Source organism: Rhineura floridana, chromosome 18 (genome assembly GCF_030035675.1).
Source record: "Rhineura floridana isolate rRhiFlo1 chromosome 18, rRhiFlo1.hap2, whole genome shotgun sequence".
NCBI classification, from domain to species: Eukaryota; Metazoa; Chordata; class Lepidosauria; order Squamata; family Rhineuridae; genus Rhineura; species Rhineura floridana.
In genome coordinates, this window is record NC_084497.1 from 23,392,641 (window position 1) to 23,404,837 (window position 12,197).

Consider the following 12,197-nt stretch of genomic DNA (forward strand, 5'->3'; position numbering starts at 1 on the left):
TCCCTAACTGATAAACAGGTTGATGCATTGCAACTGAAACCTTCAAACCAACCACACACACACCATCGCCCACATACCAGCTTCCAGTGACAAAGGGTATTAAATTAAATCAGCTTCTTTTTAAAAAAAAGTGACTCAGGCTTCCCTAAAAATGTGGGTGTATCTATGTGTGTATGTATATTCCATCTTGACAAAACAAAGGATCACCAAAGAGAAGAGCCAGCTCTGTTTACAGCCATTTGCAGACACATCCATCATCGTTGTGGCTACTTTGCGCAAGCTGCCGTCAACACTTGCTTCATTTACGGCAGAGAACCTGAAGAGGCTTGTTTGAACAAGTGTATTTACCATTCATCCAAAAGCATCTATCTTCAAGGGGGAAAGCCTCAAAGCCCTGGCATGTGCAGTCTGTGTAACTAACTGTTATTAGAACAACCAACACGCCATCAACACTGAAACTTGCAGGTTTGAGCTAGAAGCCTCTGCTTCCCAGCCTTGACACTCACGACACTCCTTATCAGCCAGGCAATTTGTGTTTATGGACAGATACTTTCCATAGCTGCAAATTACTATACTAAAATTAGAAACATCTGCCCTGCAGCTGTTCCAGCAAGACCAGGACACTGGATTTATCTGCCTGTACAGCCAAATTGATCTGTAACCCTCACAGAACAAACGGTGTATGGTTTTGCTGTTTGAGCCTGTATTTTTCTCAAAGGAAATGCTAACTGCTTGGAGGCCAGCGTGCACGCTGGAACTGCTTCATGCCAGCTTGGCCTCGGGACTCACTTCTCAGCGTCAGACTGGATAAATCCAATAATTGGCCTGCTTGGAATGGATGTAACACTTCAAAGTGTTCAAAGGGCTTTGACATACTTTGTTCTCAGACATTCTTACTTCAGACCTATGGAGTCAATGTTCCCAGTTAGTCCCTGGGTAGTTCTGTGACTCTGGGCAGATTTCCCTTTCAAAGCTTGCCCCCAGTGTCTCTCTCTCTCTCGGATCCAGACCCTAGGTGTTTTTTGGTTTTTTTTGGTAGACTCAGATAAGGGGAGGGGCATTTTATAGGAACTCACCGCCTCCTTTTCCCAGCAGGGCCCTGGTTCTCTCAACAGAGCCACTGCTTCATTGGCTTCTTCCCTCTTTATAAATACTGCCTGGTAAGTAGCCAGGATGTTCCAGAAGGTCTTGCCAAGAGGCCACCCGCTTCTCCTTTGCTGGCCCACAACTCCAGGCAGTCCTTTACCAGTAGCTTCCACATGAGTGGTAACTGGTTGTCATCTTGGTTCGATCTACCAACTTCCCAGGTAGGTTTATTGTCCCAGCGGGTGTCAGGTCTTGGGATGGGAGAGAAATTCAATTCAGCTCGCATTTAAAGCAGTCGATTTTCAAGAACAATGCTCTTCCCAAATCAGATGAAAACAGGGCAGTCAGGGGGCAGTGACAGCAACAAGTACAGAAGCTGCAGCTGGTGCACAATGACATGGCTAGACTGCTTAGCGGGCCACCATATCCCACCCATGTTACCAGTACTGAAAGAAGTGCATTAACTTCTAATTTGCTAGCAAGCACCAGCTCAGGGTACTGCTGATAACTTTTAAGAACACTGTAAGTGCCTGATGGATCAGGCCAGAGGCCCATTTAGTCCAGCATCCTGTTCACACCACCAGATGCCTGTGGGAAGCCTGAGTGCGAGGGCACTCTCCCCTCCTGCGGTTGCCTCTGACTGTGGAAGCAGAGCATAGCCATCATGGCTAGTAGCCACTGATAGCCTGATCCTCCATGAATTTGCCTCATCCTCTTTTAAAGCCATTCAAGTTGATGGCCATCGCCGCCTTCTGCAGTAGTAAATTCCATAGTTTAAGTCCTTTCTGTTGTCTGTCCTGAATCTTCCAACATTCAGTTTCATTGGATATCCATTGGATGTTATGCAAGAGGAAGAAAAACATTCTCTGTCCACTTTCTCTATGCCATGCATAAGGCCCTGCACAGATCAGGACCAAGTTATCTAAAAGAATGCTTCCCCCTGTATCGGTCTACCTGCCCACCACGGTCACCAGAATTCCTCTTGCTCACGTCAAGTCCTGCAGATGTTCACTGTGACCGGTAGGACACAGGCTCTCTGGTGGCACCTGCCTTGTGGAATGGTCTCCCGCTAGATATCCTGCAGGTGCCGACAAAACTGGCATTTCATTGACCAGTATAAACTTCTCTGTTCAGTCAACTCTTCCTGTGTCACATCAGTTTGTATTGATCCTTAGACAAGGCAGATGGATTTTTTATATATACTGGAATGCTGTTTTATATGTTTCAGTGGATTGTCTTCAATTATTTTGTTGTATACTGCCTTGGTAAAGGCAGTATATACGTTATTTTAATAAATAGCCAGGCTCTTCCCTTAGCTTCCCTTATATGCCGGAAATGAAACTGACATGACAGTGTTAATTTGTTCCTTCTGCTGTATTTTGTAATTGTTGATATGCAGGATACATTGTATTGAACAAAATACTTAATAAAAACACTGCTAAACAAGCAAAGAAATAAATTTAACCCACCTATGCTTTTGGCAGGGAAAGAGGAGTCGCCTACCTCCGGCTCCCATTCCTCTCTGGAACTTCATTCACCCATAACTTTCAACAGTATCCGGTGCCCTTGCACCCCAAGACAGCCCCACAGCTCCTCTCTTTCTGCCCCACAGGAAAACAGGCCCCATCTCTTTGAATCTACTGCACATACCCCCTCAGGCCTTTCGTTGCAGGACGTCAGCGTTCACCCTTCTATTCAGAATTCAACCATCAAAGTCATTCACTTTGACATTCAGGCCAGCTGCCGCTTCATTTTACGCTTTAACCATGTTGTCTTCTCCTCTTCAACACTGAGTACTTATAAGGTTACCTTCAAAGCTCTCCAAGGCTTTGTCCCCTGCACGCCCAATTTCTCCAAGGAGAGATCTTCCCCACCCCTCCTCGAAACTCAGCTTCCCTCTTCATACTCTCTCATGAGCCCTTAGTTCACTTCCCTTAGCAAACCTAAGGCTACATACATATAACTGAACTGAGTGCATATATTTTCCATATCTTCTTCTCCCTCTTTTGATGTTCAGATTTAGACTTTGACTTTAAGATTTTCAGCTCCATGGGGAAGGGATCTTTCTGTGTTCATTACTCTGTAAAAGTGCCCTGTGCCGTGACAGCACAATAATGCACAGCAAGGCCACAGAGTCACAAGCATGTCCTGCTAATGGGCTTCCCATAGGCATCTAGTTAGCCCTGGGAGAACAGGATGATGGACTAGATTGGTCTAATCCAGCAAGTCTCTTCTTATGCACAAAGGCTTGCTGGCTATATCTGAGAAACACAGGCTCTTGCGGGGCATATTTTAAAGCCCATGCACCCTCACAGAGAGGGGGTGGGAAATGCAAGTAGGAAAATGGATATAAATTGGGGTCACTGAATATTTTTGGCTGCAGAACACACAACATGAAGGTGTCGATAAAACCTGCAGCTAAGAGCAGAATAGAAAGCACTAAAATAGGCCACATATGTTTTTTTTTAAAGTTACAAAAAGAAAAGTTCAGAAGTTGCAAGGAAAGTCAAAGTAAGAAGAATGTACAGGTCCACCCCATTATCCAAGATTGTGCCTAGAGTAGTGAGGTTTTTAGCGTCTTGGAGAAAAGCATTGAAGCTGACAACAGAAACCCAAGGTTTGCTTGACTATTGGGAGTGTCAACACCACCTTCGCACACAAGGTTTTCTCCTGCTAGGAGAAACGAGTACAATGGGCGTGAAAGAAAGGTTCTAGCTAATAGGAGAGTAAGAGGGTCCCAGTGCAGGGCACTTCTTCAAAACCTTTCTGAGCTTTCAAACACACACACACACACACAGTCAATGCATTCTCAAAGTTTTCAAGGGCTGGCCTTAAAGATGGTTTCTTTAAGTTTCTTTAAGCCCTGGGCTCCTACTGGAAGGAAGGGCGGGATATAAATAAATAATAAATAAATAAATACATGGTTTCACACACATAAAGGAAAAAGTCATACACACCAGACAGAGGAAAGCGAGACTTCCTGTGGAACTCACTGCCTGAAGCAACTACTTCACACTAAAGTCAGCAACAGATGTGGACATCTCTCTTATTCCACCAACCTGCCAGTCCTCAGGATTTTAATCAAGAGTGCAAAGCCTTGGTAACGATGCTTTGTACTGGAGTTTTGGACACCACGTACTAGGTGTACCCAGCAAGGTTGTTCCTATGGCTCTGGCACTGGTTCAGGGCAATGGCATCTACCATCTAAAGAACACACCTAGCACTGATGGGGCTTTACTTGCCGAAGCACAGTGAGATGACTCAGCCACAGATACTTTGGAAACTTTTAGCCAATTCCAAAAGGGGTCTTTTCCCTTTTACAGTTTGGCAAAAGTTGCATAACCTGCTCTGCTAGTAGCTCAACCCATCTTTTACTCATCACATTTCTTGTACAGCTGCAGGAACTGGTGCAAACACAGCCCAGTCACCCTTGAAAATAAAAACAAACGCCCAGCAAAATGCAAGATTACGTCGGACTCTTGTGAAATATTGCATATGCTGCAGAAACAGAGAAAATTCCATACCCAAAACCTACCTAGATATTTGAACCTTCTTAAAAGGGTGGACATTTTCCTTGATACATGCTTGGCTATGACTTATTTGACACAACAAGATATCACGGATAAAGAAGGCTTGGAACACAGAGAAGCCAAGAAAATACAAGCTGTTACAGCCTCTCCCAAGCTCAAAAGTTTGGAATCTTTCCCCTGCTGGCAATGTCTACTTCCCCACCCACTTCTGTTTGCTTGTTTTTGCAAGGGCTTGCATTGTTTGCTGAATATACAAACAACTTTTCCTTAATCAACACCTTCAAGACATTTGAACGACATGCCCTGCCCATTCCAGGAATTTCACCACATTATTATTGAATGCCCGTCCACCCCTCTTCTCCCCTTTGGACAGCCTTACTTCCAGGTGTAATGGCTGGCTTATTTCAGTGCGGTATATTAAATTACACAACTGTCTTTTGTTCAACAACAATTTTAACACAACCTCTAGCTGCTACCGATAGAGGAAACTCTTGCTAGAGGTCACCTAATGCACCTTCTTTAGAAGCACAAGAAACAAGGAAGCAGAATTAAGGCATCGCAATCCCCCACCCCGACTCTAAATCATGTTTCTTTCTTCTGAGAATTTGAGCTTGCCCTTTTTGACCACTAAGGAAGCTACGTTTCTAGTCCTCATGGGTGCAGGGGACAAACCTGAAAGCACAAATGCCTCCACTCACCTAGGCAAGATACTCAGGTCTCTCTCACCCAACGGCTCAAAATATTAAGGGACTTTCGCAGCAGGAAGAGCCGCAGTTTTAAAAGCACACATCTTTCATGTTCTGAGCAGGGGAGGTAAACATCTCAATTTTCCCGTTAATTGATGTGGTGTTTGAGCTACCTCAGAACAGTAACTACATAATAGATGTGGGAGTCCCCATGACACACACCTAAAAGCAGCCTTAAATGGAAGTATTGTGAGAATATGCAAAGGCCGCCTGCAACTTTATCTATAGATGCAGAAGTACAGGCTGGGGTGGGTTTTTTTTTGTACTTACATATCCATCACGTTCTTTGCCTGCCACACACACCTGGTACTAGGTTATTTTCTCCACAAGCTCACTGCCACAATGAGTCAGTTAATCTTTTGAGATGCCACATGTTGCTTTTCCTTTCCAACCGCAACACAGAATTGGGAATGTGACGCTGCTGCCTTATATTAGGTCAGATGATTTTGCCCACCTAGCTCAGTATCGTGTGCTCTGGCCAGCAGCAGCTCCCAAGCGGTCTTTTCCACCGTCTGCCACCTGCTCATTTAAAAATTCAATTAATAAGGGAGTGCAAGATATGTCTCTCCCCAAGAATCAGAGGCACGAACCTAGATACTCCCCACATCAATAGGGAGTGAAGATACACCTTCTGTTTTGAGGCTCCCCCCCCCTTTTGATAGAATGCAGGGAATCTACCCTCAACAAGCAGGCCCGGCCTCCGAGCGGTCTTCTGTATCGTTAAAAGTTATGCAGGGGGAAGGGAGAATTCCACCTTGTGGCTTTTCCCATTACAGGGTTGCAAAAACATCTGCAACTGGCTGACTTTCTCGTCTCCTAAAGATACAGGATCAGTCTCAGGCCAAGAACCTGGCAACCCTATGCAAGACCTATGCTGACAGTGGTGAACTTCAGCCAGTCACCATCTTTCAGCCTAACTTCTGTTCTTTTGAGGATAAAAGTACCCCACTTTGAGCTCCTTGGAAGAAGAATGTGGAATATAAACACAATTATGAAACAAATAATATTTTCCTTATAGGAACATTCTTGTTATATATATGTGTACACACCACATACTTCCATTTTGAGCGTGTGTGTATGTGTGAAGGGAGCCCAGGCACTCCCTTACAGACAGCTCCTCATTGCTATGAAGCCTAAAATGCGCTCCCTTTTAAGAATAGCTTGCCCCATTTTCATAGGTATACAGAATACCGAGCAATTCTCTTTGTGAGAGACTAGGTCCTTTACTTAAAAGTATTATTAAGGCTATACCCTCAACAAAGCAATGTACAAACCAGAGCAAGGAAAGATAGGGTACCCACATTACCAAGCATGCCGAAAACTTTTCGGAAGCTGCTCTGTAACTCACAAGCTAACCTCAGTTAAATACAGCACTGAAGAGGAAGGTCTTCAACATTTGTCTAAACATCTGTCCATACAGAGGAAGAAGGCGCAACTCCATATGAAAGGAGTTCCTCAGGTGTGGGGCCACCACCAAATAGCCCCCATTTCTTATGCACACCAAGCAAACCTATCTAAACAGCAGGCACCCCCTGAATCAAGTCAGCAGTAGGGAACCTCAAGCCCATGGGCCTAATTAGGCCCGTCAGGCCTCTTCATTTGGCCCATGCGGTGTCAGGTGTAGTAGGGCTGGCAAAGACACAGCTCAGTGGAAAGGGAGGGTCATATTTTCGAAACCCTGTATTATAGGTGAAATCACCTCCAGAAATACACCACATTCCCTCTTCGCAATGCTGGAATCTCATTCAAGGGTCTCTCGTTCGATCAATATCACACATTTCCATAACATTTGTCAAGGTAGCTTACAAACAGACATCACATTTGAATCATACATATGTATATATTTGTTCACAATAAATACATACTGGGACTACCTCATATGAAAAGAGCTGAAAGTAACACCCACCAATAAGGGCAGGAGAGCAAAACGTCCCTCTCCCTCCCTAAAAATATGTGGGAGCCAAAATACTCTTGGCCAAATACTTCCCACCCCCCTATATATCACGGGTGGGGGAGGTCAAGGTTGCACTGCCCCAAGCGTGCGTGCGGCTGGAGGTCATGGCTAGACTCCCCCAAATGTTTCTGTGCGTGGATGGGTCATGGCTAAACTCCCCCAAATATCTGTGCATGCATGTATGTGTGTTGGGATCATGGGTAGCCTCCCTGGAATGTCTGTGCATGTATGTCTGTGTGTGAGAGTGGGGTCTTAGCCCGACTCCCTTAATATTTGTGCATGCATGTAAGTTTGTGTGTGTGAAGGGATTACGGCAAGACTTCTCCAAATATTTGTGCATATGTGTGTGTTCACAGAATAGTAGAGTTAGAAGGCCTGTAAGGTCATCGAGTCCAACCCACTGCTCAACACAGGAATCCAAATTACAGCATACCCGACAGCTGCTTCTTGAATGTCTCCAGGTTATGGCTGGCCTTCCCCAGATATCTCCATGGAAGCACATGTGGGTCATGGCTAGACTCCTCCAAACATCTGTGTATACATGTATGTTTGCGTGCGTGTTTGTATCTCCTGTGGGTTATGGCAAGACTTCCCCAAACATCTGCATGTATGTGTGTACCATGGCTAGCTTTCCTCAAATATCTGTGCACCCTTGTATGCTTGCATGTGTGAGTATGTGGTGGGTTATGACAAGACATCCCCAAATATTCACATGTATATGTGCATTATGGGTCGAGTCCCCCAAATATTTGTGTATACATGTATATGTGTGTGTGTGTATCATGGCTAAACAATGGCCCACAGACTGGAAGCGTTCCATATACATCCCAATTCCAAAGAAAGGGGATCCCAGGGAATGCAGTAATGATCGAACTATTGCCTTAATATCCCATGCAAGTAAAGTAATGCTCAAGATTCTACAACAAAGGCTCTTGCCATATATGGAGCAAGAAATGTCAGATGTCCAAGCTGGATTTAGAAAGGGAAGAGGCACCAGAGATCACATCGCAAACATACGTTGGATAATGGAACGGACCAAGGAATTTCAGAAGAAAATCACCCTGTGCTTTATAGACTACAGCAAAGCCTTTGACTGTGTAGATCATGAAAAACTATGGAATGCTTTAAAAGAAATGGGGGTGCCACAGCATCTGATTGTTCTGATGCGCAACCTATACTCTGGATAAGAGGCTATTGTAAGGGTGGAATATGGAGAAACTGACTGGTTCCCCATCGGAAAGGGTGTGAGACAGGGGTGTATTTTATCACCCTATTTATTTAATCTATACGCAGAACATATCATACGGAAAGCAGGATTGGACCAAGATGAAGGAGGTGTGAAAATTGGAGGGAAAAATATCAATAATTTAAGATATGCAGACGATACCATACTACTAGCAGAAACCAGTAATGATTTGAAACGAATGCTGATGAAAGTTAAAGAGGAAAGCACAAAAGCAGGACTACAGCTGAACGTCAAGAAGACTAAAGTAATGACAACAGAAGATTTATGTAACTTCAACTCCTTTGATTTTATGTAAAATCAACTCCTTTGAAATGTGGTGTTGGAGGACAGCTTTGCGGATACCATGGACTGCGAAAAAGACAAATAATTGGGTGTTACAACAAATTAAACCAGAACTGTCAATAGAAGCTAAAGGGATGAAACTGAGGTTATCCTACTTTGGACACATCATGAGAAGACATGATTCACTAGAAAATACACTAATGCTGGGAAAAACAGCAGGGAGTAGAAAAAGAGGACGGCCAAACAAGAGATGGATTGACTCCGTAAAGGAAGCCACAGACCGGAACTGACAAGATCTGAGCAGGGTGGTTCATGACAGATGCTCTTGGAGGTCGCTGATTCATAGGGTCGCCATAAGTCGTAATCGACCTGGAGGCACATAACAACAAATTGGTGGGTCATGGCTAGACTCCCCCAAATATACGTGCATGCATGTATGTTTACATGGGTGGGTGTATCATGGCTTGCCTCCCCCAAATATCTCTGGGTGTATCTATGTGTGTGTGGGGGAGTCAAGGCGGGAGTCAAGGCGGGAGTCCCCTCCCCCTCCCCCTTTGCTCTCTGAGGTACAACGGGGTCTCTCCCTCTGAGCCTCAGGGGCTCTACCTTCGACGGGAGGGCAGCTAAGCCCCGCCCACCTGCGCCCCTTTCCCGGCCTCACCTGAACGAGCGCACTCCACAGCCGTTGGCGACAGCCGACTACACCCGGCTCCCTTTCGTACCCCCCGCCCTGCGACGGCGTCCTGCCCCGCTCCGCCCCGCTCCTCTCTGGGATTTGTAGTCCCGTTGGCCCCACTCTGGCCAGTACGCGCAGCTGGAGCCGTCGGCTCTTAGGAAACGACAACTCCCGTCGGCCACCGCGGCCCCACGCCTCACCTCGCCCAGGTAAGCGCGTCTCCGCCTGTCTCGCGTCCCTCGCTTCTGCCGCGGCGCCTCTTGGGAAGTGTAGTTTTCAAGAGGGAATGCGGCGCTGCGATTGATGCACACTCTGGACTACAACGACCAGAGATCCTTTCGGGAAGTAAGGCCATCTTGCGCGTTGCTAGGAGACGGAGACGCCCTTGTGGGAGGTGGTGCCCTTAATTTTAGAGAGCACCCATGAAGGGCCTTAGCCGCTATGCACAGACATCCCATAGGTGCAATATATAGCAAGGCTATTATCTTCAATATTTAACATTGAATTATGTTAAAATAGTTAATTGTTCTACGTTATAAATATAAACCAAGCAATTATGCAAAAAAAACAATTGTACTGTATTTTTATTACAAATAATAGCAATATTTACTAAGCAATTATGCAAGTATACATTGAATAATTTATTCCCTATCGCAACACTGAATTATTTATTGGAATCATAAAAGATTGTCCTGTTTCGTTAACTCACGCGGAAGGGAGATGACACACAGTTCTAATTCACCTTTAAGCACACTGAAAAGAAAAAAAAAACAGAGAGGATAAAAAAAAAACAGGCTGAAAAGTATTTAAAAGTATATACAATTTCTCAGACCAGTCCCTTCGCAGATCTACCAACCTCTATCTAAACAAACAAACCTACAAAAGGGCTTTGTCAACGTTAAAAAGTGCACAAATGAAGGGAACCAATAGTTCTCCCATGCTTGGGGTGTCACTGCAGAGGAGGCCCTGGTTATTTTAGCCATCACCCACAGAACCTTTTAGACAGTGGTGACATCTGAAGCAGGGATGTCCTGATGCCCTCAGAGCATCTGCAAAGAGCTGTTCCTTCAGATCCAAGATGGTCCCACGGTATTCCAGGATTACCTGAAGCATGTATTGCTCTTCTTTCTTCAGCCGTGGCTCAGTATCCAGTTAAAAACCTTTCTTTTTAAAGTACATCTACAGTTAAAAACACTGGGTTGTATCTAATGTTAGTCCTATGCAAAATAGACCCAGTCTATGGACATAACTAAATTAAGTCCATTAATTTCACTGGGTCTACTTTGAGATGGATTTAGTTGGACAAAACCTTTTCTTCCTGTATTTAAAAGCATTTTTAGATCACTTAATATTTACAAATCTCTCAAGCAGCATGCAAAAATAACATAAAAGCAATAAAACAGTATCACAAAAACAGATGCAACTGAAAAACCCGGAAAGCAGTGCTTAAAAAGAGAGAGGGTAAAAACAGGAGATTGTATCGATTGATAGTTCTAGTCAGAGTAGACTCTAACATTTATGAATGGAACTAACGGGTTCATTAATTTAATTGGATCTTTTCTCAGATGGACTTTTACAACCCAGGAACAGATAAAAGACAGGAAACAAAAGATCTCAGGTTTGTTAGTAGCCGTTGATAGCCTTACCCTCCGTGAATTTGTATAATCCTCTTTTAAAGCCATCCAAGTTGGTGGGCAATACTGCCTCCTATGGGAGCTAATTCCATAGTTTGTCTTCTCAGCGGAGGCTGGCCCATCAGGGCAAATGGGCCACTGCCCCACCAACCTCAGTCTGTCCTCAACCAGCCCTCACCTGCCTGCCTTCTTACTTACAGCCAAGACCTTGGCTGTCAGTATCCTCTCTTTATTCTCAGTGTTGTAGAACTCAGCAGGAAGTTGAGGACGAACCCCAGAATGAATTGGCTCTGCCTATCATTGGCTGGGGCTGTGCCAGTCATTGGTTCTGGCTCCACCTACCATTGGCCTCCCTACCTTCCACCCAACCAGTCCCAATGGGCACCAGCCACCACTGGTCTGTCCTGAATCTCCCAACATTCACCTTCATTGATATCCACGAGTTCTATGCTTCGTTCAGACAGCAGTTTATTCTGTTTTCCCGACGTTTTCTTGCCTGACGATTGCCGCATTTTATTTGATCTTTCACATGATGTAAAAGCCACTTCTGGAAATCTAGCAGAATATAGTGGAAGTTTAGTGCTCATTTCTGTGTTAATTGCTTCCAGAAAAAATCCGTTTGCAACCCCATTCACCCAGAAAACTGTGGGGGTAAAGTGACAAAATTTGGAGCGGTATCCCAGCATACAGTTCTTTTCTGCAGTTTTCAGGGGGGCATCATGGGGGACAGACTTGTGCATGCGTGGAAAAAGTGGGGGAGTAGTAACATGTTCAGTGGCATTCATTGTTGTATCACTCCTCGCTAGGGATGGAATGATCTGTCAGTTTCGGTTCTCCAAGTTTCTCATTTTCCAGATCTTAAATCCAGTTCTTCATATTTCTACAAGAATTTTTGTGCAAATTTCTCCTTATAAATACATTTCTGAATGCAGTTTTGACTAGTGTGCATTTTTTGCAAGCAACTTATCCTAATATAATGCATTTTTGTATGATTTTCACAAACCATATTCATTTTGTGCATACTTGCCACTAATGTATGCACT

The 12,197-nt window shown here is 44.6% G+C and overlaps 1 protein-coding gene across 5 annotated transcripts in view; it reads right to left on the reverse strand.

Annotated features, from left to right (window-relative positions):
- C18H1orf159 (chromosome 18 C1orf159 homolog) overlaps window positions 1-9,618 on the reverse strand; it is a 42,201-nt gene extending 32,583 nt beyond the window's left edge. For 3 of the 5 annotated variants that reach the window (XM_061600817.1, XM_061600815.1, XM_061600814.1), the window contains exon 1: window positions 9,506-9,589. The gene's annotated coding sequence lies outside the window, so the exon portion shown is untranslated. Of the gene's footprint in view, window positions 1-9,505 lie in introns of all 5 variants that reach the window. The other 2 variants (XM_061600818.1, XM_061600819.1) reach the window with 2 other exon arrangements.
- Between the last annotated feature and the right edge of the window lie 2,579 nt (window positions 9,619-12,197).